Here is a 6,440-nt window from a genome sequence, read left to right as displayed (position 1 = left end):
TTGCATGTACGTACGTACAAGAAAATGTAATGTGGCTCAATTGGTTAGAGTGTGCATTTGGAGATTGGCAACATTTGAGACCTTTGGGTCAGAGTTTGAGCGCGGGAGGGCCACATACATAAGTTCCCTTGGGCAAGGAACTAACATACAATTGCCTCTTTCTCAGTTCTGTCCAAGCAGCAAAGTGTTGTTTCCGTCCAATCAGCAAAGATGAAGACTTTTTTGACAAATATTGACTGCTAGATTTAGATTGTAAAGTAGCAAAGTACCTAGTGTCTGCAGTAACCTGGGCCCTAAGGGTTCTTGTAACAAAAAAATGTTTGTATGTATGTGGCTCAATTGGTTAGAGTGTGCAGTTGGAGATTGCAGTTGGAGATTGGAAACATCCGGGACCTTTGAGTCAGAGTTTAGGTACGAGATTGCCACATACATAAGTTCCCTTGGGCAAGGAACTAACATACAATTGCCTCTCTTCGGAGTGTCGGTTCTGTCCAAGCAGCAAGTACCTGGTGACTAAAGTACATATAGTGACTGTTGGTAGCATAGTGACTGTAATCGTAGCAAGTGTTCAGTGACTGCAGTATCTAACCTGGGACCAAGGGGCTCTTGTAACAAAAAACTGTTTGTATGTATGTATGCATGTCTGTAATATCAGGGTTTAAATTCCCGGTCGCCTCCTCGCCATTGGCGACTAACACTTGCGATTTGGCGAGTGAACGTGGACCATTTGGTTGCCTAAAGATTCAATTCAGATAGTATGACGTCAAAAACGCAGATTCTAACGAAACTTTTTCAAACAGTTGTTTCGAATTTCAAAAAAGTAATCTATTAGAAGATCTTGTAGGTAAGCTCTGATCACCGCTGGTGTCTACATTGTAGTAGTGAGTGGGTCAGTGCCTTAGACTCCTTGGCAACCAGTGGCGATACATTGGTTAATATCAATCAATCAATTAGTAAATAATTGGTTAATAATTAATTTTATCACCCTGTCATAATATAATAGAGATGCGTGAGAGTTGTTTATTGATGCAATCAATGTTACACACACCTAAATCCTAAAATCCTAAATGTCAGGAGCTGCCTCTCAGAGGTCACACCCCCTGCTCTTAAGCAAGAAACTAACACACAATTGCTTCTCTCGACTCAGGAGTATACATGAGTACCTGGTCATTGACTGGGGTCCTAAGCGGCCATCAGCTGTGACGTGACATCAGCCACTGGGGTCCTGGTGAGACTTCGGGTGCTCACACCACAGTTGGCTTCACAGGTCGGTGCTCCTGCGAATGCCTGGCCCGGCTCCAGGAGTTTGCTAGCGCAGGCCCAGAGCTCCCTGAGTAGCGCACAGGGCTCAGCTTAAGGAAATTATGCCATAGCTCGCCATCACTGTAACTTGAACTTGCAACCTTTTAAGGTCCCGGATGTAAACATTCCATAAGATGACACACACACACACACACACACACACACACACACACACACACACACACACACACACACACACACACACACACACACACACACACATACACACACACACACACACACACACACACACACACACACACACACCACACCACACACACACACAATTTGAGCTTTCTAGATGCTAGATAGTTGGCATCTATCCACAACAACTTTGCTCATTAAAATATCTATATGTTAAAGAGTTTTTCTAATGAGAGAAAACTGTGACACAAATCTACGAAAAGAGAAATTTTCTAGTTAGTCATTGAAGTTTTTCAAAGTTAACCAAAGTACTACATTTTCTTCGCACTAATTTCGAAGTAGCGCAAGTCGTGCTGCTCGTGTGCCTGTCCTCTGCAGACTGCCAACCACAGACCTAAACTAGGCTTGATGCTGTTGGAAAAAGTGCTTACTTTAGCGCGAGAAAATACAGGGCTCACTGTTGATACCCATGTCTTCTGATTAGGAGAGACTTCGAATTTTGCCTCCCATACTTGCTCCTTGCCTCGGAGTGCCCAATCAATTTCATTACTGTCGGTTTGTAGGTAACACGAGTTGTCTGTATCATTCCACTCAATGGGAAAAAGGCCTCCGATGTCGTAATAGTGGAATCCAACACAAAACGAACTGTCACAAAGTGCGACCTCGAGGTCATTGTCGTTTGTTCGGAAGACTTTCCAAAACTTGATGGTTATTATGTATGTTGTGGAGTCAGATAATTTGTTGGCTCCAATTAGAGGCAACTATTAGATAGAAGCAAAATCACACGCGCGTGCGCGCACACACACACACACACACACACACACACACACACTCAGTAGCAGAAACTTACTTGAAACAGTTTGGTGCGATCTGTTTCAGCGGGATCAAATCTGATGTAGGAAGCGGTTACCAAAAAATTCTCTTGCAGGAGACTCGAATGCTTGGCAATGTAGAACGGTGAGGCAAAGAGATACAACACATCATTCTAACACAATATTTAGACCTTGTCAAATATGCAATTGGACATCAAAGAGCGATGTTACATTACTGAGGTATGAGATTGATTAGACGATTGACAGCATTCCTAGGCACAGAAACGTATGCCATAACCATTTAGCAAATTTTTGAATTAATTTAATTAATTAATAATTTTAATAATTTAATCTAAAAACGTTGGTGCAAGGTGAGAAAATCACTTGAGCTCCCCAGTTTTCTAGCACACGTTAGGACCAGGAATTTTCGCGATCTAGGCGACTAACCACTATTAAAATGTAGGTGCATATGTGGGCGCCAGTCCCATTTTCAAAAGTTGAGTCATTCATGGACCCACCTGGTGGCCTGTTCTCGCGTTGCCAGATCTTCGGTGTTCGCGGGGCAGATGCACGCGACATACTGTTTCACGACAAGTCGATGACGATCACACAATTAACTGAACTCAATCGAATGAATACTCGTCCGTACACGGCAGGTTTCGAGTAAGGTAACCGTTGCCAGGTAGGACGTCCGAGCTGGCAAAGTGCGCGTCAGTTGCAGGCTTTACATCCGCTGCACGAGCTCGCGCATTTTGCATGCCATTCAATCGACGCCTATCGCATGAAACCCGAACGAAATGATGTCAAGATCGAAGAAGACAAGGGCTGACACAAAGCTAGGGATGCATGCTTTACCCAAATGCCTAGACAAAGGTACGCCGTTGGAGGCGAGGTAGTACAACTATGTCAGCTGTCATCTAGCTGTAAGAATTTTTTACAGTAAATCACCTGTACTTGTTGAGAAAGTTTGATTACCTGAAAAACGATAGAAACAATGTTATTACTTAAAACAAGAGAATATAGAAAGAACGATGTGATTTCTTTCTACCGCGTCGAATAGTTGACTAATCATACAGGATGTCGTATTAGACTGTTGGCAGTGGACTCGATTCTAGAATAGGAGCGGGAATTTCTAGGCTGTCTAGACACGACAACATTCAAACTTACGAGCAAGGCCATCGCGACAAGAGAAAAGAAGAATAAATGAGTTGCCATTTTCTTTCTGGTTAGTAAACAAGTTTCGTACAGTACAAAGGCGTTCTATATCTAAATGTTAACTCACTGTCAACGAGTGTAGAGGGTAGACTTCGACGCCAAAGGAAAGCAGCTCTTGCAAAGAAGTGTTGTACAGATACGTACTGTTGCCTGACATCTATGTGATGGGTATACTATAATCAATTTAATTAATACATGACAACGGAAATTAGGAATGGGGAGATGAGTAACACCAGGGGTATTTAAAGAGAGATATTTCAAGGAAGTAGGACACTTACTATATTTGGAAGATAAACCGGGGCCAGTTTGTGTGCTTCAAGTATATTGAAATACGGTTAACTGTTACGCCTCGGCATCCGTAGACACAAGTGTGTGGGTGACAGCGTGCGTGCGTGCATGTGTTTGCTTTTCTAATTGTCTGTCAGCCTGCCTGCCTGCCTGCCTGCCTGATTGTCTCTCTTTCTAAGTCTGTCTTTTGTCTGTCTGTCTGTCTGTCTGTCTGTCTGTCTGTCTGTCTGTCTGTCTGTCTGTCTGTCTGTCAAAATTCATATATTTTCATAAATGAATGCTATTACAACTAAAACTATTTAGAATGTTCAAGAGGCCCAATAGGGTCAATACACATCACAAACTAATGTACGCAAAACTGAGTATGATAGTTCTTTACATTACTGGAGCTCATAGATAAAAGGCGTGATAGTTTCCTTGCAATAGTCCTAGCATTGCAACGTTGTAGCGCTGTTGAGAATCGTTTTCTCCAGTAACACATGAATTCATTAGCATTCTTATTGCCATCATCATCCGTCGACCTGGTTGATAGTTCCTGTAGGTATCTGGTGGCTCGTTCTCCCCAATGGCCAAAATGCTCAAATACAAGTGGAACAAGTGTCAAGGAAGACGCACCGGGGAGAGTGACTTGACTATATTTGGTTAACTTCCTGTTCTCCCTGTTTGCAGCTGCTGCTGCTTCCCTTTTAGAAGCTTGGAACAATGTGTCTTTGCCCAAGGATGAGCCAAGGCTACATCAAGCTCTACATTTGTGCCTGAGCCCGCATCAAAGACAGCAATGTCTGGACGATTGTTGTTGTCAGTGTACCGATCTCGAGGTTCGCGTTTGTGGTGGATCTGCAGGTGCCTCAAACAATCAGACCATTCGGACACAATGGAGTCATGTGACCACACAGGACCACCGCCTTTCTTACAGGTGAGTAAGTGATACCCTGTGTTATCCAGATTAGCATCACATTCACATTTCTCGATGCAGCTCACAGCCGGTATCTCCAGACCCAGTCTCAACAAACACGCCAGACGAAATTCGTAAGGTTGAAGTGCGAAATTTGCCGATTCTGGGATGTCTGTCTGTCTGTCTGTCTGTCTGTCTGTCTGTCTGTCTGTCTCTCTGTCTGTCTGTCTGTCTGTCTGTCTGTCTGTCTGTCTGTCTGTCTGTCATGATTATATATTTCTTAGATTAAACTAACTAATGCACATTTCTGCAATAAAGTTGAAAGGCTATAACTAGAATTAAATGTCTATCTACTGCAAGAAAGCAAATGTGGGAAGAGCTGAGTGCTGAGAGTCATGGGCTTCTCTCGTCCACTACATAGTCCGGACAGTTTCTTTAGAATCACTTGTGCATCGCACCTTTGTAGCTTAGTGGAAAGGCGTTTTCTCCAATAGTCCAAAATTCTGGAGCATTTTGTCTTCCGGTTTCGTCTGATGACTGGTTGGATAACTTTTTCAAAAATATTCATTCTTGCTCTCCCAAAGAACCGAAGTGCTCGAGAACAAATGGGATGACGTTGGATGTTGAGCCTCCAGGCAGCTTGAGCCGGTCATATTTAGCCTTCTTTCTGGCTTCCCTTAAAGATGCCACAGCTCCAATCTTGTCAGCAGAGCTAGGATAAGTTTTCGACATCAATGGATGCGCCGAAGAGATGTCAAGGTCAATGTTAGATCGTAACAATGTCAGGCCTGCATTTGGAATCAACATATCTGTTCCGAAGTTGACGTCGTATGGCGCGCCATTTGTGCCGTAATTCGCTATTTCTACTTAAGTAGAAATAATTCTACTTAAGTGAAATTCAATTCTACTTAAGTGAAATTCAATTCTACTTAAGTGGAATTCATTTCTACTGAAGTAGAAATCAGCACTTCTACTGAAGTAGAAATCCATTTCTACTTAAGTGAAATTTGTTATTTCCACTTCAGTTGAATTGAATTCCACTTAAGTGGAAATGAATTCTACTTTAGTGAAAATAGACCACTGAATTCTACTTAAGTAGAATCATTTTTACTGAAGTCAACTGATTACTACTTAAGTGGAAATGAATTCTACTTAAGTGAAAATGAATTCTACTTAAGTGGAAATGAATTCTACTTAAGTGGAAATGAATACTACTTAAGTGGAAATGAATACTACTTAAGTGGAAATGAATTCTACTTAAGTGGAAATGAATTCTACTTAAGTGGAAATGAATTCTACTTAAGTGGAAATGAATTCTACTTAAGTGGAAATGAATACTACTTAAGTGGAAATGAATTCTACTTAAGTGGAAATGAATTCTACTTAAGTGGAAATGAATACTACTTAAGTGGAAATGAATTCTACTTAAGTGAAAATAAATTCTACTTAAGTGGAAATGAATTCTACTTAAGTGGAAATGAATACTACTTAAGTGGAAATGAATACTACTTAAGTGGAAATGAATTCTACTTAAGTGGAAATGAATTCTACTTAAGTGGAAATGAATACTACTTAAGTAGAAATGAAACCCCACAACAGCAAGGTGATATTTGACACCACTGCTGCGGAACGCTTTAGTCCAACTTGATAATTATTGTCGGTGTTGATGGCCTGTCAGGTGACAATTTATAAATAATTTTTTTGGACAGTAATATAAATGCTGCGGCGCGAAGAAAAATGTAGTATGGCGAGCCATTACAGTACTGCTAATATAGGTGTTTCTG

This window comes from Corticium candelabrum, chromosome 12, assembly GCF_963422355.1.
Source record: "Corticium candelabrum chromosome 12, ooCorCand1.1, whole genome shotgun sequence".
NCBI lineage: Eukaryota > Metazoa > Porifera > Homoscleromorpha > Homosclerophorida > Plakinidae > Corticium > Corticium candelabrum.
The sequence above is the reverse complement of the archived record's forward strand: the minus strand, read 5'-3'. Positions refer to the sequence as shown.